Source organism: Oncorhynchus gorbuscha, linkage group LG06, assembly GCF_021184085.1.
Source record: "Oncorhynchus gorbuscha isolate QuinsamMale2020 ecotype Even-year linkage group LG06, OgorEven_v1.0, whole genome shotgun sequence".
NCBI classification, from domain to species: domain Eukaryota; kingdom Metazoa; phylum Chordata; class Actinopteri; order Salmoniformes; family Salmonidae; genus Oncorhynchus; species Oncorhynchus gorbuscha.
This window is the reverse complement of record NC_060178.1, coordinates 63,977,181-64,004,190: the sequence shown is the minus strand read 5'-3', so window position 1 is coordinate 64,004,190 and position 27,010 is coordinate 63,977,181. Positions and strand designations below refer to the sequence as shown.

At 44.8% G+C, this 27,010-nt stretch overlaps 1 protein-coding gene across 4 annotated transcripts in view; it reads right to left on the bottom strand.

Moving 5' to 3' along the window:
* LOC124038227 (tetratricopeptide repeat protein 27-like) overlaps positions 1-22,226 on the bottom strand; it is a 31,238-nt gene extending 9,012 nt beyond the window's left edge. For 3 of the 4 annotated variants that reach the window (XR_006839330.1, XR_006839329.1, XM_046353821.1), the window contains exons 1-3: positions 21,773-22,226; positions 20,650-20,705; positions 18,596-18,648 (exon numbers count right to left, since the gene is read on the bottom strand). The gene's annotated coding sequence lies outside the window, so the exon portion shown is untranslated. Of the gene's footprint in view, positions 1-18,595; positions 18,649-20,649; positions 21,211-21,772 lie in introns of those variants that run through there. The other variant, XM_046353822.1, reaches the window with a different exon arrangement.
* Positions 22,227-27,010: the final 4,784 nt, after the last annotated feature.

The window sequence follows — 27,010 nt, the reverse complement described above, 5'->3', positions numbered from 1 at the left end:
CATATGAATAATAAAATGATTTCATCATCAGCACACTGAAAACAAATAATTAAGTTAGAAAGCAACACACTCAGGCATGTAATAGTCATAGCTATACTGAACAAAAATATAAATATAAAATATAAATGCAATATGGAACAATTTCAAAGATGTTACTGAGTTACAGGTCATATATATACAGTGCCTTGCGAAAGTATTCGCCCCCCTTGAACTTTGCGACCTTTTGCCACATTTCAGGCTTCAAACATAAAGATATAAAACTGTATTTTTTTGTGAAGAATCAACAACAAGTGGGACACAATCATGAAGTGATTGGGCGTGCAAAATCATTCAATAATTTTCCTTCCTCATGACGCCATATATTTTGTGAAGTGCACCAGTCCCTCCTGCAGCAAAGCATCCCTACAACATTTATTTTTTTATTTTTTACCTTTATTTAACTAGGCAAGTCAGTTAAGAACAAATTCTTATTTTAAATGACGGCCTAGGAACAGTGGGTTAACTGCCTGTTCAGGGGCAGAACGACAGATTTGTACCTTGTCAGCGCGGGGATTTGAACTTGCAACCTTCCAGTTACTAGTCCAACGCTCTAACCACTAGACTACCCTGCCGCCCCGATGATGCTGCCAACCCCGTGCTTCACGGTTGGGATGGTGTTCTTCGGCTTGCAAGCCCCCCCCCCTTTTCCTCCAAACATAATGATGGTCATTATGGCAAAACAGTTCTATTTTTGTTTCATCAGACCAGAGGACATTTCTCCAAAAAGTACGATCTTTGTCCCCATGTTCAGCTGCAAACCGTAGTCTGGCTTTTTTTTAAATGGTGGTTTTGGAGCAGTGGCTTCTTCCTTGCTGAGCGGCCTTTCAGGTTATGTCAACATAGGACTCATTTTACTGCACCAAAGTACGTTCATCTTCAAGGAGACAGAACACATCTCCTTCCTGAGCTGTATGACGGCTGCGTGGTCCCGTGGTGTTTATACTTGCGTACTATTGTTTATACAGATGAACGTGCTACCTTCAGGCGTATGGAAATTTCTCCCAAGGATGAACCAGACATGTGGAAATCCACAATTTGTTGTTGTTGTTGATTTTCCCATGATGTCAAGCAAAGAGGCACGTAGTCAACTTAGTATATGTAAACTTCCGACCCACTGGAATTGTGATACAAGTAATTATAAGTAAATAATCTGTCTGTAAACAATTGTTGGAAAAATGACTTGTCATGCACAAAGTAGATGTCCTCTCCGACTTGCCAAAACTATAGTTTGTTAACAAGAAATTTCTGGAGTGGTTGTAAACTTCAGACTTCAACTGTACACACACACACACACACACACACACACACACACACACACACACACACACACACACACACACACACACACACACACACACACACACACACACACACACACACACACACACACACACACACACACACACACACAAAAGTTTGGACACACCTACTCCTTCCAGGGTTTAAATATTTTTTTTTTCTTTCTACATTGTAGAATAATAGTGAACACATCAAAACTATGGAATCATGTAGTAACCCAAACACCAACATAAAGGTAACTGACAAAATAATAGAAACACTTGATTAAATAAGGGGTACAAGGTATATTGAAAGCAGCAATTAACACCCCATCATGCTTAGGGTCATGCATAAAAATTATGCGCAGGACATTTTTTTCGCTACCATGGCTATGCCTCGATAGGATGACAATTCCCCCATCCACAGAGCACGAGTGGTCACTGAATGGTTTGACGAGCATGAAAATTATGTAAACCATATGCCATTGTCGTCTTGGTCACCAGATCTCATCCCAATTGAACACTTATGGGAGATTCTGGAGCGGCACCTGAGACCCCCCCACTTGTAGAATCTCTGCCAAGGTGCATTGAAGCTGTTCTGGCTCGTGGTGGCCCAAAACCCTATTAAGACACTTTACATTGGTGTTTCCTTTATTTTGGCAGTTACCTATTTGTGTTCCATAAGCAACGAGCGGGCGAGACAGTAGAGGATGATCTCACTCAAAATAAGAGACCTCAAACAGACCTTAAAACGTCTGTCCATGTGCTCCACTAAAAGCCAGGAAGTGCAGCAGCGTTCTGGGCCTCATTCTGTCTGTACAGGGGAATGTTATTTTTGAAGCCCTCATGCACTGCATTGAATACCAACACTCCAGTCTGAGCACGCTCAGTAGAGGTAGGGGAAAGGCGCGAGAGACCTCAAATGGATGAAAGGTGGGGCCTAAGGGTTGGAGATATCTCCCCTGTGTTTGTGTAGTATGTGTGTGTCTCATCATGCATATCTGGGCAGTGTGTGTGTGGGTATTTGTGGTCTGGAATGGAGGGGTTTGTGAAAGGGGGGATACCTAGTCAGTTGTACAACTGAATGCCTTCAACTGAAATGTGTCTTCCGCATTTAACCTTTCCCCTCTGAATCAGAGAGGTGCGGGGGCTGCCTTAATCGACATCCACGTCTTAGGCGCCTGGGGAACAGTGGGTTAGCCGCCTTGCTCAGCGGCAGAACATTTTATTTTACCTTGTCAGCTCAGGGATTCGATCCGTCAACCTTTCGGTTACTGGCCCAATGCCCTAACCACTAGGCTACCTTTGTGTGTGGGGTTAAACTGCAAGTTGTGTGTGTCTCCCTATGTATTGGCGTGCGTGCGTGTGTGTGGGTGTCCCCATGCTAAACTTTGAGAGTGTGTGCATGTCTCCCACATGCGTGCCTGGGCGAGTGGTTTCCCAGAAGTCAGCTAGGCCTGCTCCCGTTGAAGTTGTGGAACTAACAGGAAGCTCCTTGCTGAGCTAAGGATTTTTAAAATTATTTTTTACTGTATCCCACTTCTGATTGTTCACAGTAACATTTCAGCCAAACATGACATCTCTAGCCTACTGTACATATCCATACAACCACTCACAGGGAGGGATTTCACCTTCACAGGGACTGAATCAACAGAGCAAATGCATTTCTTGTAGTATGATTGTGTGTTTGAAAATCTCTTCCCAAACTGCACGTCTAAAGAGGACATTTAAAGACACCCCAGAGAGTCTTGACACCAAGTGATCAAATGACCCAGCTTTTAGTTAAATGGGCTGTCAGTTCAGCTGCACGCAGATGGCGGGCGGGCAACACTGCCTCTGCTAATGCGCGCCTATATTATTGTTTTGTCTCCAGTTGACTGTGGCCTGCCCGCCGGTGGAGGAGGAAGAGAATCTGTAAGGAAGTGGATCTGATAGCTTCAAGTGGTGTGAACATCAACAGGCAGGAGGGAGTGGAAAGGCCCCGTTCACACTAAACCAGAGGGTTGGATCTGGTCCAAACCAGACTCCTCTCCTCACTACCACCCTAATCATACAACTGATAGTCAAGCCACCCAGACACCTACAAAAGTATGTGGAATCCAGGATTCTCTCCCCCTTTCACTACAGCTCACTACCTATTGGCATTCCACGGGAGTTCTGATTTTTAAAACGTTTTATTCCCCTTCTCAACACTCCCGTGTAACAAATGACTCGTCTTCAGAGTCTCTTGGGTGCTCCAAGTTTTCACAGTGTAAGTTCAAGCTGTATCACATCCGGTCGTGATTGGGAGTCTCAACTGGCCCAGCATTGTCCGGGTTTGGCCGTCATTGTAAATAAGATTTTGTTTGCTTAGTTAAATAAGGATTCAATTTAAAAATACAAAATTAAAAATACAAAATTACCTCTCCCCCACCTCTGTCTTTAAAATGTAAACTTTCAATATATGAGCAGGTCCTCAGATGCTGGAACAAATGTAATTCTGTATACCATAACGGTGTGGCAAATATCTCCCTACACCCCTCTCCTGACCCTCAGATAGGGTGCCAGTGTATACAGTGGCAAGAAAAAGTATGTGAACCTTTCGGAACTACCTGGATTTTCGCATAAATTGGTCAGAAAATTTGATCCGATCTTCATCAAAGTCACAACAATAGACAAACACAGACTGCGTAAACTAGTAACAAAAGCAATTATATGTTTTCATGTCTTTATTGAACACACTGTGTAAACATTCACAGTGCAGGGTGGGAAAAGTATGTGAACCCTGGATTCAATAACTGGTTGACCCTCCTTTGGCAGCAATAACCTCAACCAAATGTTTTCTGTAGTTGCGGATCAGAACTGCACAAAAGTCAGAAGGAATTTTGGACCATTCTTTTTTACAAAACGGTTTCAGTTCAGCAATATTATTGGGATGTCTGTTGTGACCTGCTCTCGAGGTCAAGCCACAGCATCTCAATCGGGTTGAGGTCAGGACTCTGACTGGGCCACTCCAGAAGGTGTGTTTTCTTCTGTTGAAGACATTCTGTTGTTGATTTACTTCTGTGTTTTGGGTCATTGTCCTGTTGCATCACCTAACTTCTGTTGAGCTTTAATTGCCGAATAGCCTTACATTCTTCTGAAAAATGTCTTGGGAAATCAGTGTTCCGTCGATGATAGCAGGCTGTCCAGACCCTGATGCAGCAAAGCAGCCCCAAACCATAATGCTCCTTCCACCAGACTTTACAGTTGGGATGAGGTTTTGATGTTGGTGTGCTGTATCTTTTTTTCCTCCACACATAGTGTTGTGTGTTACTTCCAAACAACTCAACTGTAGTTTCATCTGTCTACAGAATATTTTGCCAGTAGCACTGTGGAACATCCAGGTGTACTTTTGCAAACTTCAGACTTGCAGCAATGTTTTTTTTGGACAGCAGTGGCTTCTTCCATGGTGACCTCCCATTAACACCATTCTTGTTTAGTGTTTTACTTATCGTAGACTCGTCAACAGAGATGTTGGCATGTTTCAGAGATTTCTCTAAGTCTTTAGCTGACACTCTAGGATTCTTCTTAACCGCATTGAGCATCATCTTCGCAGGACAGCCACACCTAGGGAGAGTAGCAACAGTGCTGAACTTTCTCCATTTATAGACAATTTGTCTTACCGTGGACTGATGAACATGAAGGCTTTTAGAGATACTTTTGTAACCCTTTCCAGCTTTATGCAAGTCAACAATTCTTAATCTTAGGTCTTCTGAGATCTCTTTTGTTCGAGGCATGGTTCACATCATGCAATGCTTCTTGTGAATAGTTTTTTATTGGGCAAGGCAGCTCTAATCAACATCTCCAATCTCGTCTCATTGATTGGACTCTAGGTTAGCTGTCCTGACTCCAATGATCTTTTGGAGAAGTCATTAGCCTAGGGGTTCACATACTTTTCCCAACTTACACTGTGAATGTTTAAATGATGTATTCAATATAGACAAGAAAAATACAACAATTTGTGTTTTATTAGTTTAAGCACACTATGTTTGTCTATTGTTGTGACTTAAATTAAGATCAGATCAAATTTGATGACCAATTTATGCAGAAATCTAGGTAATTCCAGAGTTCACATACTTTTCTTACCACTGTGTCTGTGGGCCAGAGGGAGAAAAAAGTATATCAGTGTGTATGTCAGATAATGCAGTGAGAGGCAGGGTACAATAAATATGTGAGGGGAACGGCACCTCAGTACCTCCAGGCTCTGATCAGGCCCTACACCCAAATAAGGGCACTGCGTTCATCCACCTCTGGCCTGCTCGCCTCCCTACCACTGAGGAAGTACAGTTCCCGCTCAGCTCAGTCAAAACTGTTCGCTGCTCTGGCTCCCCAATGGTGGAACAAACTCCCTCACGACGCCAGGACAGCGGAGTCAATCACCACCTTCCGGAGACACCTGAAACCCCACCTCTTTAAGGAATACCTAGGATAGGATAAAGTAATCCTTCTCACCCCCCCCCCCCCCTTAAAATATTTAGATGCACTATTGTAAAGTGGTTGTTCCACTGGATGTCATAAGGTCACCAATAAGTCTAAGAGCGTCTGACTTTAATGTAAATGTAAATATGTCACAGTAGAAAGCTGTGAAAGGCATGCCAACACCCATAAACAGGGTTTCCCTCTGTCTACTGGCTCTGAGAAGGGGTTGGTCTGACTTATCAGTTAGCTGCCATACTGGCACAGTCGTTGATGGGAGTCTGTGTGTTGGAGGAAAATCAAGGGGGGCGGTGCTGGGTAAATTAGTGTTAATGTTGATTGACAGCTCTCTTCTGCCACTGGGACACCTCAGTGTCTGAAGCTAATTTTTGCCTGGAAGGTCTCAGACAGGATTCATCTGAGTGTCGATTTCGATTTTCTGTCTTAAAGAATGCGTGAGTGTGTGTTCATAGACATTTAACTTAACCCATCATTTCTCACTAGAGCGAAAATACAGAGCGTATCCTCGTAAGTCACTCAAATCCCTAGAGTTGAAAATGTGTAACAAATTAAATCCCTAAATGGGACGTATTTCGTCGTCCTAACGTAGTCTTCACTGCTATTTGTCCAGCAGCTAGCCAGCTTGCAAACGCCCACCGATTAGCAGCACTGTAGTAACTATTACACTCAACTGAACGACTTGATTAGTGTAGTGTTAGCTAGCTACATAGCTGTCTTCGTATCCAAGATAATTGTGTAGGTTTATGATGCATTAGCGTAGCCTCTTCTGTAGCCTGTCCACTATGTGTCTGTCTATCCCTGTTCTCTCCTCTCTGCACAGACCATACAAACGCTCCACACCTACTTCAGCAGTGGCCGCTACGGCCACCCTAATCTGGTGGTCCCAGCGCGCACGACCCACGTGGAGTTCCAGGTCTCCGGTAGCCTCTGGAACTGCCGATCTGCGGCCAACAAGGCAGAGTTCATCTCAGCCTATGCCTCCCTCCAGTCCATCGACTTTTTGGCACTGACGGAAACATGGATCACCACAGACAACACTGCTACTCCTACTGCTCTCTCTTCGTCCGCCCACGTGTTCTCGCACACCCCGAGAGCTTCTGGTCAGCGGGGTGGTGGCACCGGGATCCTCATCTCTCCCAAGTGGTCATTCTCTCTTTCTCCCCTTACCCATCTGTCTATCGCCTCCTTTGAATTCCATGCTGTCACAGTTACCAGCCCTTTCAAGCTTAACATCCTTATCATTTATCGCCCTCCAGGTTCCCTCGGAGAGTTCATCAATGAGCTTGATGCCTTGATAAGCTCCTTTCCTGAGGACGGCTCACCTCTCACAGTGCTGGGCGACTTTAACCTCCCCACGTCTACCTTTGACTCATTCCTCTCTGCCTCCTTCTTTCCACTCCTCTCCTCTTTTGACCTCACCCTCTCACCTTCCCCCTACTCACAAGGCAGGCAATACGCTCGACCTCATCTTTACTAGATGCTGTTCTTCCACTAACCTCATTGCAACTCCCTCCATGTCTCCGACCACTACCTTGTATCCTTTTCCCTCTCGCTCTCATCCAACACCTCCCACACTGCCCCTACTCGGATGGTATCGCGCCGTCCCAACCTTCGCTCTCTCTCCCCGCTACTCTCTCCTCTTCCATCCTATCATCTCTTCCCTCTGCTCAAACCTTCTCCAACCTATCTCCTGATTCTGCCTCCTCAACCCTCCTCTCCTCCCTTTCTGCATCCTTTGACTCTCTATGTCCCCTATCCTCCAGGCCGGCTCGGTCCTCCCCTCCCGCCCTGTGGCTCGACGACTCATTGCGAGCTCACAGAACAGGGCTCCGGGCAGCCGAGCGGAAATGGAGGAAAACTCGCCTCCCTGCGGACCTGGCATCCTTTCACTCCCTCCTCTCTACATTTTCCTCCTCTGTCTCTGCTGCTAAAGCCATTTTCTACCACTCTAAATTCCAATCATCTGCCTCTAACCTTAGGAAGCTCTTTGCCACCTTCTCCTCCCTCCTGAATCCCCCCCCCCTCCTCCCTCTCTGCAGATGACTTCGTCAACCATTTTGAAAAGAAGGTCGACGACATCCGATCCTCGTTTGCCAAGTCAAACGGCACCGCTGGTTCGGCTCACACTGCCCTACCCTGTGCTCGGACCTCTTTCTCCCCTCTCTCTCCAGATGAAATCTTGCGTCGTGACGGCCGGCCGCCCAACAACCTGCCCGCTTGACCCTATCCCCTCCTCTCTTCTCCAGACCATTTCTGGAGACCTTCTCCCTTACCTCACCTCGCTCATCAACTCATCCCTGACCGCTGGCTACGTCCCTTCAGTCTTCAAGAGAGCGAGAGTTGCACCCCTTCTGAAAAAACCTACACTCCGATGTCAACAACTACAGACCAGTATCCCTTCTTTCTTTTCTCTCAAACTCTCTTGTCCTTGGTCAGCTCTCCCACTATCTCTCTCTGAATGACCTTCTTGATCCAAATCAGTCAGGTTTCAAGACTAGTCATTCAACTGAGACTGCTCTTCTCTGTATCACGGAGGCGCTCCGCACTGCTAAAGCTAACTCTCTCTCCTCTGCTCTCATCCTTCTAGACCTATCGGCTGCCTTCGATACTGTGAACCATCAGATCCTCCTCTCCACCCTCTCCGAGTTGGGCATCTCCGGCGCGGCCCACGCTTGGATTGCGTCCTACCTGACAGGTCGCTCCTACCAGGTGGCGTGGCGAGAATCTGTCTCCTCACCACGCGCTCTCACCACTGGTGTCCCCCAGGGCTCTGTTCTAGGCCCTCTCCTATTCTCGCTATACACCAAGTCACTTGGCTCTGTCATAACCTCACATGGTCTCTCCTATCATTGCTATGCAGACGATACACAATTAATCTTCTCCTTTCCCCCTTCTGATGACCAGGTGGCGAATCGCATCTCTGCATGTCTGGCAGACATATCAGTGTGGATGACGGATCACCACCTCAAGCTGAACCTCGGCAAGACGGAGCTGCTCTTCCTCCCGGGGAAGGACTGCCCGTTCCATGATCTCGCCATCACGGTTGACAACTCCATTGTGTCCTCCTCCCAGAGCGCTAAGAACCTTGGCGTGATCCTGGACAACATCCTGTCGTTCTCAACTAACATCAAGGCGGTGGCCCGTTCCTGTAGGTTCATGCTCTACAACATCCGCAGAGTACGACCCTGCCTCACACAGGAAGCGGCGCAGGTCCTAATCCAGGCACTTGTCATCTCCCGTCTGGATTACTGCAACTCCCTGCCTGTGCCATTAAACCCCTACAACTCATCCAGAACGCCGCAGCCCGTTTGGTGTTCAACCTTCCCAAGTTCTCTCACGTCACCCTGCTCCTCCGCTCTCTCCACTGGCTTCCAGTTGAAGCTCGCATCCGCTACAAGACCATGGTGCTTGCCTACGGAGCTGTGAGGGGAACGGCACCTCAGTACCTCCAGGCTCTGATCAGGCCCTACACCCAAACAAGGGCACTGCGTTCATCCACCTCTGGCCTGCTCGCCTCCCTACCACTGAGGAAGTACAGTTCCCGCTCAGCCCAGTCAAAACTGTTCGCTGCTCTGGCCCCCCAATGGTGGAACAAACTCCCTCACGACGCCAGGACAGCGGACTCAATCACCACCTTCCGGAGACACCTGAAACCCCAGCTCTTTAAGGAATACCTAGGATAGGATAAGTAATCCTTCTCACCCCCCCCTTTAAGATTTAGATGCACTATTGTAAAGTGACTGTTCTACTGGATGTCATAAGGTGAATGCACCAATTTGTAAGTCGCTCTGGATAAGAGCGTCTGCTAAATGACTTAAATGTAATGTAAATGTAAATGGTGCAGAGCTGGTGTACACGGAAATGCGCCATTCTCCTGTTTACATTACATTTAGCTAGACGCCGCTTGTAATAGACTTGTGCGCCCTCGTCTCCACATTTTCAGCGCCATAGCCAACTTTCAATTACTGCTACGGTCATTTCAATAAATCTATAAGTAGCACTAAGTGGTTCAAATGAGGTATCCTACATTTGGTTGGCTGTCATGTTCCAGTAAATTCATTTGATACATTTTTCAACTGCTTATTACGCAACAAGATTAAAGCCACCAATTTAGTGCATGCATGCATTGCATGATCAATGTTGCGAATGTGAAGCGCAAATCATAGGCCAATCACATGTGGATGCTCAAGACATTTCTTTTTTTATTTCAGATGCCTATATTAATGAATAGGCAGGTCCATCTTAATTCTGGTATTAGGCAATGGGCTATCGATTTCATCAAAAAAATAAACATCCGTTGTTCCTGGTTCTTTCAATGACCTCTGGTATAGAAATATGCTGAAGTTGCTTGCCTGTTTGCCCTACTGACGTCAAAGTCCTTTGTTTCAGAATGTCAAACGTCCAAATGTACTTTACAAACCTTTAGTTCAAAATGAATATTGTTTCTTTTTTAGGGATCAAATGTAATGAATCTCAATAGGTAGTGCATTTACACAATGTAGAAACCTAATATTCCACCAATGACTTTCTCTCAATGACAGATATCATCAACATTGTAGCTTTTATAATAAACAAGCGTCTTTACGGTGCTACAGATTCATTTTTAGGGCACAACATGTGCTTCACAAGTAGCTAGAATTCATAAAGGCTCAATACATGCTATATACCAATCAATTTCAAAATATTACCATCTTCTGGTGCTCCAAATGTTATGTTGTGCTCCTCGCTTTAAGTTGGGAGCACGAGTGCTACCAATGCATTTAATAAACTGCAGAGACCTGGTCATGGCCCATAGGGAGTACAGTTGTAAAATACTCTCTCCCACTCTGACATACAGTCCAGTATACACGAAAAACAGTCACAGGAAGTAAACAAAATGGAAGAAAATAAACAAAATATGAGGTCAGAACAAGTGAAGGAGGGGAAAGGAAAAGACATTGGTGACAAACAAGCACTTCCAAGAATACAATTCAATGACGCGAGTCAGGCATGCCTAAAAATAGGGTGCCGAATATAGCCTACACTAAAAATACGAGCGCTTTTAAATGATACAGTGCTGAGTTGAGGACGGGAGGAGGGGCATGGCATGGGGGGGTAAAAGAGACTTTACAATGTCAGCAACTCAAATAGCCCCACCAAACTATGCACATTGTGTGAGTGGAGAGAGGCTAGGGTATCAGACAACCACAGTAAGCACTCATAAACCGGATGGGAACACATTTTAATTTGATGCTCAAAAGCCAAATAAGCTGGGGCCTTAGGAACTGACCCATCCTCCGTACGCAACCCAGAGAGTAAAGGGCAGAAGGCAAAATAAAGAGAATGAACACTGTGGGAAAACAGTTAAAGAATGTGAATCTAGATCCCAATTACTGGGACATATCCTTCTCAACAGCGGGTGGCTGGTTGTGACCTTTTCAACTTGTGTGCTTTTACATCTCCGACCCTAATTTATGAGGCACTAGCATCTTGCCAAGCATAAATGAATCCATTGAGCGAAAGAAGAGTAAAAGAGGGAGAGCGGGCAGGAAAGGAAAGTAAAATAACACTTTTTGAGCAAACCCCTACTGACTTTGCCAAGCTAATTAGGAAAGGCAATGAAACAGCTCCAAACATGGCTGTGAATGTTAAGTGGCACAACAGTGGTGGTGCAAGACGAAGCAAGGGCTGGGTATTATGACTGTGCACCCAGGAGCACCCAGCCCCAACCTCCAGACATCTAAAGATCTGTTTGTTATTTAGAGCGTTCACATTCAGACCGAAACATCTTTAAAGTGAATTGCTCTGAAGGCAGACCATATGTAGTCCGGGACAGAGGACTTATATTGCCGTTCTGCTCAGTGGCGATGTTAGGACTTGTTTATTCGAAGTCGCCGGGTAAAGTTTCTATTTAGTATGCGTCGGTGGATTTCTAATTAGCGAGTGATGATTCACTGATTGTACATGTAAATTTTTGAAAATGAAACCAAATGAAAGTCCCTGATAAGCCTAGCAGGCAGGGTACAACTATTGGCGTGGACATTTTGCAGGGACATCTTCAGAGAATGTGAGCAGGGTCCTACGGATCCCATTTCAATATCGACACCTGACATTCCATTAGACATCGTGGGGATAAGAGCCTCAGCAAAATAAGAGACTGGTGTTCAAGTGGTGTGTTGTCATGGAGGTCTAGAAGGTTCAGGTCTCCGAATGATCGGGCTCCCTGACCCAAGTGATTTCAGTATTAAAGAGGTGGTAGCAGGTGGCGGTGGCTTTTCTCAAACAGATTACAACCTCCCTCATATTTTTCATTCCCCTGGGTGGCCCTGGGTTTTGTGATGGAGCTAAGAGCTAAGAGGCGGAGAGAGGAGGTTGAGTGCACCCTTCTGTGCCCTGGTAAATTATGGAGGTTGAATCCCAAATGACACAGACTTCTCTGTCGCTCCTCCTCCTCCGGAAGACCTGCGCGGCTACTGTTAAACACGCATTATTAGAGGGGCAGCACGGTAGAACAAGCAGATGAGGTGTATGGTGAAATCAAATCCAATTTTATGTCACATGCTTCATAGACAACAGGTGTAGACTAACAGTGAAATGCTTACTTAACCTCTTCAAAGTATGGGGGCGCTATGTCATTATTGGATTAAAAAACGTGCCCGTTTTAAGCGCAATATTTTGTCATGAAAAGATGCTCGACTATGCATATAATTGGCAGCTTTGGAACGAAAACACTCTGACGTTTCCAAAACTGCAAAGATATTATCTGTGAGTGCCCCAGAACTGATGCAACAGGCGAAACCAAGATGAAACTTCAAACAGGAAATGAGCAGGATTGACGCTCTGTTTTTCATTGTCTCCTTATATGGCTGTGAAAGCGCCACGAATTAGCCTGCCCTTTCTATCGTTTCTCCAAGTTGTCTGCAGCATTGTGACGCATTTGTAGGCATATCATTGGAAGATTGGCCATAATAGACTACATTTACCAGGGGTCCGCCCGGTGTCCTTTGTTGAAATGGTTGCGTAATCTCCAAGCTGCTCCAAGCTGCTCATTTCCAAATAAAATTTGATTTGATTTGATTCATCCATGTGATTGAGACAGAGAGGAGACTTCCAGGAATGATATCTCATGAAGAGATATGTGAAAAACACCTTGAGGATTGATTCTAAACAACGTTTACATGTTTCAGTCGATATTATGGAGTTAATGTGGAAGAAAGTTTGGCGTTTGGATGAATGAATTTTTTGGTAGCTAAACATGACGCAGAAAACGGACCGATTTCTCCTGCACAAATAATCTTTCAGGAAAACTGAACATTTGCTATCTAACTGAAAGTCTCCTCATTGAAAATATCCGAAGTTATTCAAAGGTAAATGATTTATTGAATGTTTTTGCTGGTTTTTGTGAAAATGTTGCCTGCTAATGCTAATGCTAAATGCTAAACGCTAAATGCTTGTTTGCTATGGTTGAGAAGCATATTTTTGAAAATCTGAGATGACAGTGTTGTTAACAAAAGGCTAAGCTTGAGAGCTAGCATATTGATTTCATTTCATTTGCGATTTTCATGAATAGTTAACGTTGCGTTATGGTAATGGGCTTGAGGCTGTAGTCATGATCCCGGGTTGGCTCGAGGCAAGAAGTTAAGGTCCTTTTCCAATGCAGAGTTGACAGAGAATAACGAATATAAATAGAGTAAAAATAACAATGATAGGTCTATATGTCTATATATATATATATATGTCTATAGGGAGTAGAAAACATGGCTATATATAGGGAAAATAACATGATTATATATAGGGAGTAGAAAATAACATGGCTATACAAAGGGAATACCAGTACCGAGTTGATGTGCAGGGGTACAAGGTAATTGAGGTAGCTATGTAGGTAGGGGTAAAGTGACTAGCAGCAGTGTATATATAGTGTGAAATTGTGTGTGCATGTTGTGTGTGTTGGCGTATGTAGTGTGTGTGTGTGTGCATATTGGGGCGTCAGTGTAAGTATGTGTGAGTGTCTGGGTAGAGTCCAGTGTGTGTGCATAGTCAGCGCAAGAGAGTTAGTACAAAAAAGGTAAATGTGGGCAGCCGTGGTTGCCATTTTATGAGCTATTTATCAGTCTTGTTTAGAAGTCTTATGGCTTGGGGGTAAACGCTGTTCAGGGTCCTGTTGCTTCCAGACTTGGTGCATTGGTACGGCTTGCTGTGCGGTAGCAGAGAGAACAGTTTGTGGCTTGGTGGCTGGAGTCTTGGTGGCTGGATACATTTTTTGGGCCTGACACCACCTGGATGATGTACTGACTGGGCCGTATGCACTACCCTCTGTAGTGCCTTGAGGTCGGATGCCAAGCAGTTCGCAAACACAGTGGTGATGCAGCCAGTCAAGACGCTCTCCGTGGTGCAGCTGTAGACATTTTGAGGCTCTTCAGCCTCATGCCAGCTCTTCAGCCTCCTGATGGGGAAGAGGCGTTGTCATGACCTTTTCACGACTGTGTTGGTGTGTTTGGGCCATGATAGATCCTTGTGATATGGACACCGAAGAACTTGAAGCTCTCGACCCGCTCCACTACAGCCTCGATGTGAATGGGGGCGTGGCTCAACCCTCCAATTCCTGTAGTCCAGGATCAGCTCCTTTGTCTCACTGTTGTCGAGGGAGAAGTTGCTGTCCTGGCACCACACTGCCAGGCCTCTGACCTTCTCCCTATAGGCTGTCTCATCGTTGTCGGTGATCAGGCCTACCACCATTGTGTCATCGGCAATCTTAATGTGTGCGCAGCCACACAAGTTATAGGCGAACAGGGAGTATAGGAGGGGACTAAGCACGCACCTCAGAGGCCCCGTCAGAAAGTCCAGGATCCAGTTGCAGAGGGAGGTGTTCAGTTCCAGGGACCTTAGCTTAGTGATGAGTTCCAAGGGTACTATGGTGTTGAATGTTGAACTGCAGTCAATGAACAGCATTCTCACGTAGGTGTGGATTTGTTTGGCGGTATGCGAATTTGAGAGGGTCCAGGGTGTCTGGGACGATGGTGTTGATGTGAGCCATGACCAGCCTTTCAAAGAATTTCATGGCTACAGATGTGAGTGTTACGGAGCGATAGTCATTTAGACAAGTAATCTTTCGTTGGCACAGGAACTATGTGCTCTGGGAAAGGTGGAAAATGTCAGTGAAGACACTTGCCAGCTGGTCAGTGCATGCTCTGGGTATGCATCCTGGTAATTCATCGGTCCCTGCGGTCTTGTGAATGTTAACCTGTTTAAAGGTCTTACTAACGTCGGCTACAGAGAGCGTGTGTCTGGAACAGTTGGTGCTCTCACGCATGGGTCAGTGTCGCTTGCCTCGAAGCAAGCATAGAAGGCATTCAGCTCGTCTGGTAGTCTTGTGTCACTGGGCAGCTTGTGGCTGGGTTTCCCTCAGTAATCTGTGATATTTTGCAAGCCCTGCCACATACAACGCGCGCCAAAGCCGGCGCAGTAGGATTTGATCTTAGTCCTATATTGATGCATTGCCTGCTTGGTGGGTTATAATAATAATAATAATATATGCCATTTAGCAGACGCTTTTATCCAAAGCGACTTACAGTCATGTGTGCATACATTCTACGTATGGGTGGTCCCGGGGATCGAACCCACTACCCTGGCGTTACAAGCGCCATGCTCTACCAACTGAGCTACAGAAGGACCACAGGGTTGTCGGAGAGCGTAGCGCAGGGGTGTCAAACTCATTCTATGGAGGGGCTAGTGTCTTCGGGTTTTGTTTAAGACCTAGACAACCAGGTGAGGGAAGTACTTTACTAATATGTGATCTTAATTCATCAATCAAATATAAGTGAGGAGAGAAAACCTGCAGACACTTGGCCCTCCGTGGAATGAGCTTGAGAAGTGGCATAGCAGGATTTCTTATAAGCGACTGGGTTAGTGTCCCACTCCTTGAAAGAGGCAGATCTAGCCTTTACCTCAGTGTGGATGTTGCCTGTAATCCATGGCCTCTGGTAGGGATATGTATGTACGGTAACTGTGGGGGCAACGTCTTCGATACATTTATTAATGAAGCAGGTGACTGATGTGGCAAACTCTTTTCTCAATGTCATTGGATGAATCCCAAAACATATTTGAGTCTGCTCTCGCAAAACAGTCCTGTAGCTTAGCATCTGCTTCACTAGACCACTTCCAAATTGAGTGGGTCACTGGTACTTCCTGTTTGAGTTTTTGCTTGTAAGCAGGAATCAGAAGGATAGCGTTATGGTCAGATTTGCCAAATGGAGTACGAGGGAGAGCTTTGTATGAGTCTCTGTATGTGCAGTAAAGGTGACCCCTCTAGTTGCATAGGTGAGACGTTGGTAGAAATGAGGTAAAACGGATTTCAGTTTTCCTGCATTAAAATCACCGGACACTAGGAGCGCTGCCTCTGGATGAATATTATCTTGTTGGCTTATGACCCTATAGAGCTTGGTTTGTGGTGGTAAATAGACAGCTACAAAAAATGGATGAAAACTCTTGGTAAATAGTATGGTCTACAGTTGATCATGAGGTATTCTAACTCAGGTGAGCAGAACCTCGAGACTTCCTTAATATTCAAAATCGAGCACCAGCTGTTGTTAACAAAGAGACATACATCCCCACCCTTGAGTTTATGAGATGTTGCCGGTCTGTCCTGCAATGTATAGAAAAAACCAGCTAGATTTATATTAACCAGGTTCTCGTCCAGCCACGACTCCTTGAATAATAGGATATTACTGTGCCATTATAGGCAAGCTCCTGGTGGCATATTGAGTCCAGCATGTTCAAATTCTAGGTTGCTTTACGCGTACCGCCCCCTGACACCGATCTAAGATCCATTTAGCATTTCCTCCTAAATGGTTTAGGCTGTGATTTCAGGATAACTGATCCTAGATCTGTGTCCGTGGGCACTATCTTTAGCTGTACATCCTTGAATTTGTCCCTCAGGTCCATGAGGCGGTTGTAGGCCTTGATGGCCTCTGCAAACTCCAACACCGGCAGCGATGAAGTGCTCCCAGGTCTGCCAGTGTTCATAGTTACACTTCAGAGCATCCTGCAGGTTGGTCCTGACAGACAGTGGGACAGACAGGGCCTGGAATTAGTGGTGTCAAGTGAAGTGTTTTTACATGGCTGGTGCTCATGATATTTTTCAGGAGCAGCTTACAAAGTCTTATGGAATTAATATTAAGTTGCGATGCACACAGACTTTGGAGTAAATCATGCATTACTGTCAATGGGATATTTGTACCAATTTGAGTTACTCAAAGGGATAGTGCAAGATTCTGGCAAACAAGCCCTTTCTCTACTTACCCAGAGTCAGATGAGCTCATGAATACCATTATGTTTATGTACAGTTTGAAGGAAGTTTAAGGTAGTTTCATGAGTCAATGCTAACCAGCGTTAGCGCAATGACTGGAAGTCTACAGGTAAGCTAGTTAGCACTGGTTCACGAATCTACCTTCAATATAATTATCAAAATCTCGCACTATTCCTTTAAGTTTGGATTCGGTCCTACCCGTCATTTCTACAGTTCAGTAATTAGTCACGATTTCAGGTGAGGTGCCAGTATCTCTGTAACTTCAGCAGATGTCCAGAGGTGGAGCATAGCCAAGCATGACTGACATGGCTGCCTGCCCTCTGTGTCTGACACCTCAGTGAGACGCAGGCTACATAGTTAGCGCCGGGCTGTCACAACCGCCCTGATTCTCTCCCTCTGATCCACCTGCACTCACACACACACCACAGGCTCCAGCCTCTTCAACAGAGAAGGCTTCGACTGAATTAGCCCATGCGCTAACCAGGTAGAAGTCTCCACACTTTTTAATTTCAGGCCTGAAAGCACAGACCTGATTTGAACAGGGGCTGAGGGGGGGAAAGTTTCCCAAGAAAGAAACAGTGGCGAGTCCTGCTTCCCAAACAGAGAGTCCTGCCAGCAAGAGCTGGTGGTTTTCAGGGGAAATAAGCGAACCTGCCCATCTTGCAGGGGTGAGAATGTTCTAATTGACTTAAGCTTAACAAATCTGTCTGATGCCCTCGTCAGGGTCAGCAGGGGTGTACCTAGGTCCTGTGGTAAAATCAGGAGGGCGCTACGATGTTATCTTTCCCATTACTACTGCCCGGTGAGTTTCGGGAAGTAATTGAAAAGCATTGAAGTCAGTTACGAGACCAAACTAATGACCAGAGATGTTGGAGTGGGGTGAGAATAAAAACAACCTTGTAAACATCAATCTGTTTCACTAGTGTGTAAATCAGTGCTATCTGTGGGGTTATGCAGGCTGGCGATGTTCTGTTTGATAAGTGTTGTAATGTCCTTCCACAGACAACATCTCGTCTCAACCCCCACTCTTTGATACCCCTCTCCAGCCAAAAATCAATACGGTCAGGTTGAATGGAGGCCTGCTGGCTGACAGTGCGATTCCCTCTCACATGTCCTTGATCAGTACGGGTAGCGGCCTGGGAAACTCAGGGATATCAGGGCTGATCACATCAACGTTCGAGTCCTCTGTCTTTGTTCTAGCCTTGTGTCAACCGGCACCAGGGGGGTGGATGGATGGGCGGGTGAGTGAGTGACCAAGTGAGTGAGTAGCAGTGAGAGCCACCAAGACCAGTTGGCTCAATAATATAATTCCTCACCCTAAAGCGAACCTCCAGTCCAGTCAATTGTTTGTGAGCTGGGGAGAGGAGGCTCTCGACTAGACTGAGGGACCCTAAATTCAAAACCAGGAGACATTCGAACATTGAGCCAGTCACTCGTTGATGGTACGTATGACTGAATTCTACATCTTCCAGAGTCCTAATTCTGTACAATCTTTGACAGGTTAATGGCCCAGGGGGTGCGACTGTACAGTACTCACTTCTGTCTCAGGCGGATGTAGGCCGTGGAGAGGTTGTTCCACGCCTCTGTGTTCTAAAGGAGGAAAAAGAGAGGGAGGGAGAAAAACAGTTTACACACAAGTAAGCACAGGGTTGTTTAGATACCGTGGCAGAAGACTAACTCCCTCAGAGCAGAAATCGGTTCTGCCGAGTGCTCTAGGAGTACATTCCCTCCCGATGCATTGGGCACACAGGTGCCGTATGGGTCATTAAGTTGGATTGGAAAGACTGCTGGAGGACAAGAGTGTTATAACTGGGGCTAAGGTAAGGGCGTGTTCTCAGTTTGTCTGAGTGTGTTTGTGTGTGGGAATGTGTGCGCATTTGTGAGAGTAATGGAAAAATAGAGGGGGAGGGGGTAGAGGGAGTGACAAAATGGGAGAGGAATGGTATTTTAATGGTCCCACTGCACATTCATGTGATCCACTCTGTCTTCCTGTACAGTGCCATCAGAAAGTATTCACACCCCTTCACTTCTTCCACATTTTGTTGTATTACAGCCTGAATTTAAAACGGATTAAATTGCGATTTAAAAAAAATTATCAATGGCATACACACAATACCCCATAATGTCAAAGTGGAATTATATTTTTTCGAAATGTTTACAAATGAATAAAAAATGAAAAGCTGAAACGTCTTGAGTCAATAAGTATTCAAACCGTGTGTTATGGCAAGTCTAAATAAGTTCAGGAGGAAAAATGTGCTTAACAAGTCACATAATAAGTTGCATGGACTCACTCGGTGTGCAATTATAGTGTTTAACATGTTTTTTTAACGACGACAATCTCTGTACCCCACACATACAATTAACTGTAAAGTCAACCAGTCAAGAATTTCAAAAACAGATTCAACAACAAAGACCAGGGAGATTTTCCAATGCTTCACAAAGGGCACCTATTGGTAGTTGGTGAAAAAAGAAGAAGAAAACAGACATGGAACATCCATTTGAGCATTGTCAAGTTGTTAATTACACGTTAGATGGTGTATCAATACACCCAGTAACTACAAGGATACAGGCGTCCTTCAGTTGCCGGAGAGGAAGGAAACTGCTCAAGGATTTCACCATGAGGCCAATAGTGACTTTAAAACAGTTACAGAGTTTAATGGCTGGGACGGGACAAAACTTAGGATGGATCAACAACATTGTAGTTACTCCACAATACTAACCTAATTGACAGAGGGAAAAGAAGGAATGATACACAGAATAAAAATATTCCAAAACATGCATCCAGTTTGCAACAAGGCACTAAAGTAATACTGCAAAAACTGTGGTAAAGCAAGTAACTTTTTGTCCTGAATACAAAGTGTTATGTTTGGGGCAAATCCAATACAACTTATTACCACTCTCCATATTTTCAAGCATAGTGGGAAGTTTTTCAGGATGAAAAAGAAACAGAATAGAGCTAAGCAAAGGCAAAATGCTAGAGGAAAACCTGGTTCAGTCTGCTTTCCACCAGATACTGGGAGAATAATAATTAATCTTTCAGCAGGAAAATGACCTAAAACACAAGGTCAAATCTACATAGGAATTGTTTACCAAGACAGTGAATGTTCCTGAAAGGCCGAGTTAACGTTTTGACTTAAATCTACCTGACAATCTATGGCAAGACCTGAAATGGCTGTCTAGCAATGATCAACAACTGATTTGACAGAGCTTGAAGAATTAAAAAAATAATAAATGGGAAAATGTTGTGGACTCCAGGTGTGGAAAGCTCTTAGAGACTTACCCAGAAAGACTCACAGCTGTAATCGCTGCCAAAGGGGCTCCTACAAAGTGTTGAGTCATTGGTGTGAATACATATGTAAATGAGATATTTCTGCAGTTCATTTGCCAACATTTCTAAAAACATGTTTTCACTGTCATTATGGGGCAGTGTGTGTGGAGGAAAAAATATATTTAATCCATTTTTAATTCAGGCTGTAACAACAAAATGTGGAATAAGTCAAGGGGTATGAATACTTTCTGAAGGCATTGTACGTGGTGATGTAAGGCCTGACATAGGGAGGAAGGCGTTGTAGTAATATAGTATGTACTCACATCTGGCTCCAGTCCCACACACACGTCTGTAAGGCCCTGGCAGCTCCCTCATAGCCCTCCAGGGCAAAGTAGGCACAGCCCAGGGTGAACCACCAAGTGGTAGAAACAAGACAAACACAGTGAGCAGTGTTTAGGAATCATAAACTGTTAAATGTTGAGTGCAAAATCATTTGATAGATTTCTCTATTCCAGGTGAGAATCCTGTATTATCTTCGTGCGAAATGCTAACTCTCCCCCTTGATCCACTGTAAAAACGTGCTGAGCCTACCACACTTTCTCAAGAGTCCTGCGTTCAAAACTTCCCCACCACGCTCACTGGCAGGGTCCACACAGGAGAGGTGTGGGCGCCATGTTGGCTCATGTTGCGTCCCTCCTGTGCATGTATGTTTGCTTTGGAGGAAAGCCCACCTGTCACGGGGGGAGTGGCAGGTCCCGCTTTGCAACTAACGGGCAGGACCCATCTACGCTTTCCCTCTTCCCCGTCTATTTTCCTTTCTTTTCCTCTCGCTCTCTCACCCTCGTTTCCCCCCCCAGCTCTGATATCTGAGCCACAGTGTCTTTCCCCTCTCACCACAACATCTTATTGATCATATCAAAGGGAGGTGGGAGACTGGCATGTACAGTATATTCCCCTATATTCTGTTTATCTTCATTCTCCAAAGAATGGCCAGAGTGATCGGTTACAAGGGCTCTCATATCTCCTTGGCAATACTTCAACAACTCCTTGAAAAATGGAGGGGGGTGTCATTATGTCAAAACAAACTCAATTAAAACATCCTATTGCTGGCTGACCTGCTGAATTAAATATGGACAAAGGGCAGGAGAGTGAAGGAAAACAGGAAATGATTTCCCTTTCCTCTGTTCCGCTATGGCCTGGGTGAAACTGACTCCTCTTTTCTCCTCTTTACGGTGCCAACCTACTCTAAAGTGCTACTGAATGATTGATTGAATCCATCTATTCGTTAAAAAATGTGGAAATATCACTTGTAGAGAGGTTACCAGCAGGTCAGGTAGTTGACTTCCACCCTATAAGTAGTCCTGACATGACAATAATCCACTTCAGAGACTCAAATAATTGTTCAAATATCCTACCCAGAGCTAGCCATATCAGAGGTTAGTTTACCTGCATGGTGGTGATGCGGAGTGACTTCTTGAAGCACTCCACACACTGCTGGAAGTCCTTGGCCCGGAGGTACAGCAGGGCCTTGGAGCGCATGGCGCATGCGCTGCGATGGTTCGACAGCTCCCAGGCCCGGTTGTAGTATTGGTGGTCCAGCACCACGTCTCCCAGCAAGCATTACAGACTGGAGGACTCCTTCTCCAGCTCCCTATGCAGGATCTCCTCTGCCTGGGAGAGAGGGAGCGAGAAAGGAGGGAGGGAGTGAAACAGAGGGAAGGGGGAGGAGAGAGAGAGACAGGGAGAGAGGGGGAAAGAGCTTTTCTCCTTAAGACCCTCAGAGCCAGCACACTGAACATTCTCTGCTAACAATGATCAGGCTTTGATTTGGTCTGGGAATACCACAATACACTCATTGGTTAACCTCTTGAGTGTAGGGGGCAGTATTTTGATGTTTGGATGAAAAACGTACTCAAATGAAACTGCCTATTTCTCAGGCCCAGAATATGCATAGAAAACTCTAAAGTTTCCAAAACGGTCAAAATATTATCTGTGAGTATAGCAGAACTGATATTGCAGGCGAAAACCTGAGGAAAATCCCAAAAGGAAGTGCCTTCTATTTTGAAAGCTCCCTGTTCCATTGCATGCCTTCCCTCCATTTAAAGGGATATCAACCAGATTCCTTTTCCTATGGCTTCCACATGGTCTGAACAGTCTTTAGACATAGTTTCAGGCTTTTATTCAGAAAAATTATCGAGAAAGATCACATTGCGTCAGTGCATAGCTGGGTGCTCAAGCCTCTGAACATAACGCGCCAACCAAATGGAGGTACGTCACCCCGCTCCTCCGCTCTCTCCACTGGCTTCCAGTTGAAGCTCGCATCCGCTACAAGACCATGGTGCTTGCCTACGGAGCTGTGAGGGGAACGGCACCTCAGTACCTCCAGGCTCTGATCAGGCCCTACACCCAAATAAGGGCACTGCGTTCATCCACCTCTGGCCTGCTCGCCTCCCTACCACTGAGGAAGTACAGTTCCCGCTCAGCCCAGTCAAAACTGTTCTCTGCTCTGGCTCCCCAATGGTGGAACAAACTCCCTCACGACGCCAGGACAGCAGAGTCAATCACCACCTTCCGGAGACACCTGAAACCCCACCTCTATAAGGAATACCTAGGATAGGATAAAGTAATCCTTCTCACCCCCCCCCCTCCCCCCCCTTAAAATATTTAGATGCACTATTGTAAAGTGGTTGTTCCACTGGATGTCATAAGGTGAATGCACCAATTTGTAAGTCGCTCTGGATAAGAGCGTCTGCTAAATGACTTAAATGTAAATGTAAATGTATTTTGGATATAAAAATAATCTTTATGGAACAAAATAAACATTTATTTTGTAACTGGGAGTCTCGTGAGTGCAAACATCCGAAGATCAAAGCTAAGCGATTCATTTTTATTGCTTTTCTGACTTTCGTGACCAATCTGCTTTGCTGCTAGCTGTTTGTAATGTTTTGTCTGGTGAGAGAGATGTCCTTACATAAACACTTGGTTTGCTTTCGCCGAAAAGCTTTTTTGAAATCTGATACGCCAGGTGGATTAACAACAAGCTAAGCTGTGTTTTGCTATATTGCACTTGTGATTTCACAAAAAAATAAACATTTTTAGTAATTTAATTTGAATTTGGAGCTCTGCAATTCAGCGGATGTTGACGAAAATGATCCCGCTAAAGGGATGGGTGTGCCAAGAAGTTAAAGGAAGCTCAATCAAGATGTTGAAACAAGCCAACAGACACTGAACCTCTCAAAAGAGATGATTTGAGTACTGTACTCCCTGATTTGGAGAGTGTAGAATAACGATCAGGTTTCACTTCCCTTCACTTTGAGAAGTGCCTCTGTTCATGTCGAAGCGTCCCAATCTACCCACAGCTCAGGGTGAGTGCTTTTGGGCGCAAGGGACTCTGGGTTTTCATTGCATTCCTTTACCTCATGGAGTAACCGTAGCCCTCTCTTCCACACCACAAAACCCTGAACTCACCTCCAACAAATGGAATTACAACGCAAAAACAATACACCTGGCAAAGTGGAATATTTGTTTGGACGAAAAGTGTTTTTGGTATAAGCTTGAATAGTAGATGGACATGGACCTCTGCACATCACAGACTGGGTTGACAAAAGGGGATTAACACCACAGAAAAGTAGAGTCCAGCAACTCTACCAATGACAGAAAATTGCTGTAGACTTATCTATTGGTCAATGTATTGCACATATTTGTATTTTCACTGATCCCACTATACTATATAGTACAAGGGAAAACGTATCTTCGAAGACATGTGCATTTATATTAGAAAGAAAGCATTTCCCCCCCCTCTACTGAGGGAGCAAGCCAACAATTTACAGCCCATTTAAAAATGAAAATCCATTAGATTTTCCTTCAAATATCAATATTGTCCTTAGGGGCCATCACATCAGCACACTAGTGCTGCTGGTCAAAAAGAAGTGGGCTTCCATGGCCTTTTCCAGACCACACCCCCTCTGCTGGCAGAAGAGCCTGATCCCTTTAACAAATATTTTTAACCGTTTCAGTCATCGGTACTGCAGTGAATCCTATAGTTAACGCCATTCAGTTATTTGGAGGGGTGCTGCACACCCAGGAAAGAGGGAAAACATCTGACTGTTTCCCAGAAAGGCAGGCAAGATTTTATTACCATGATAAAAATCATATTAGGAAGGTTATATTCACAAAATCAATTGGGCACTCCTACAGCCAACTGCTGGTTAAGAATTAGGCTAATTGATTAGAAAGGGTTCTTATGACCACGCACACTTGACACGCTCTCACCAGGAAATAAGACAGACAGACTATGTGCATTTCACTGGAGAATGACTTTCAGTAGAAGCATTTCAGTCGATTTTCTGGGGGAAATGGAAAAAAAGGGTGATTGTGAATTGGATTTTAATAAACTTGGAGAATGGCCCACCAGTTAGAACCCCCAGCATGATCCTCCATAAAAGAGAGAGAGAGCGGGGAGAGGTAGAGGGAGAGAAAAGGAGGGATTCAGTACTCCTCCAAGTACAGACACCCTTATTGTGCTGGGAAAACCACATAAGGAGTTCTCTGAACTCACTGACCCTTGCTTAAGGGTAGAGTGGAAGCACCCTTTGGCTATATCTGTCGCTTTTATAAATGGGGCCTGTCTTACTATGGGGGCCATGACACATTTTGTTAAGGGGAGAGTAATTTTCCATGGTGCGGTAGCACATCGCAGGGAATCCAATCAGGTTTGGAATATTTCTAGAAATTGACCAACATTCATGAGTTCTGTAGGCGAACATATACTCTCTAAATGGGTTCTCTGTCTGAACTGCATGTCCCGGGATATTCATATGTGATTTTCTGTCCCATTTGTGAAACAGAGGTGCTTTAAACATTTGTCAATACCATACATTTATTTCAAATGTGGCCATTTTGGCCTGGATTATACCATATAAGTGTTGTTCAATGTTTCATCTTGTTTATTTCCATGTAAGGTTTACACAGATGGCTCATCCATAAGGCTGGTGTAATACAACAATTACATTCTCAACTCAAGAGCTACCATACGAATTCAACAGAAATCGACTTAATGCAGGTCTCCCTCTCTCCTATTTCCTCTGTTTCTCTATTTTAGTTACATTCTTTTTTTTCTCAGGGTGTGGCCAGGTCAGGCTCAATCACATTCAGCATGCATTCAGACACACCGAGAGCAGGAACAGCACGTTTAGTACAAAGAGACTACCGGCTGGAATCCACCCAAGTCTTCTCCAGACAAATGGATTGTTTAGCCTTTTTGATCATGTTACATGGAGTACTGACCGGGGCCAAAGTGCATGGTTTTAGTGTGGACGACTTATTATATTGACCAGAATGCACGTCTGTAATCAGACTGGAAGACAAAACCAGCTGTAATTCACTAACGGAGCACAATGGCCTGCAGGACTCGCATTCAGGGTTGGGACTGTGAGCAGCGGCTAAGTACGGGTCAGCTGGAGGGAGCACTGGTATGTGTGTGTGCTGGCATGCATGCGTGTGTGTAGAATTCTCATTTCTGCTCAATCTGTCCAAGCCAAGCCCCACTGATCCAGAGAGATTGATGTGGTGATATTAGCCATTCCAGAGAATTTATGAAAAAGAACCGTGTGAATCATGCTGAGAGGTCACTTAAACAGGTCGATCACTAAAAGGACAAGGGGAAAGAAAATACTTCAGCGAGAATCTTACTGACAATTAACCAGATGTCCATTGCGTAATGGTTCAAAACATCCTCAGAGCATTTGTGACAAATCTGGCACTGGTTTCATCAATGACTTTCAGAACCACATTTCATAACCACAGCAAGATGGGGGACAGTATTACACGATTCTCTTCTTGGCCTGGTGTTAGAGGTTGATCGATTAATCAGAATAGCAGATTAATTAGGGCCAATTTCAAGTTTTCATAACAATCGGTAATCTGCATTTCTGGATGTCGATTATGGCCGATTACATTGCAATCCACGAGGAGACTGCGTGGCAGGCTGACCATCTGTTACGCGAGTGCAGCAAGGAGCCAAGGTAAGGTGCTAGCTAGCATTAAACTTACCTTGTAAAAAACAATCAATCCGAACATAATCACTAGCTAACTACACATGGTTGATGATATTACTAGTTTAAGTATTTTGTCCAGCGTTGCATATAATCAATGCGGTGCCTGTTAACTCGAATCATAGCCTACTTCGCCAAATGGGTAATGATTTAACAAAAGCACATTCGCGAAAAAAAGCACAATCGTTGCACCAATGTACTTAACCATAAACATCAATGCCTTTCTTAAAATCAATACACACTATATATTTTTTTTAAACTGCATATGAAAATTACAGGCCTCTCATCTTTTTAAGTGGGAGAACTTGCACAATTTGGTGGTTGACTAAATACTTTTTTGCCCCACTGTTTATATTTTATTGGTCCTCCAATAAATCGGTATCGGCGTCGAAAAATTCCTAATAGTTCGACCTCTACCTGGTGTGGCACGCCACCATTCTGCTAGGACGTGACAGAACATCGTCTGACAGGTGCAAGAGAGGAGGTTGCCTAACCTCTTTATTCTTGCTCTGCTTCATTACCTCAGTCAATTCTGACCCGAGAGCCCTTGCAGGTTGGGCGAGAAAAAAAACAACAACAAAAAACACCTGGGTAAAACATTGAGACTTTTCCAGCAAAAAAGAAAAGCAAA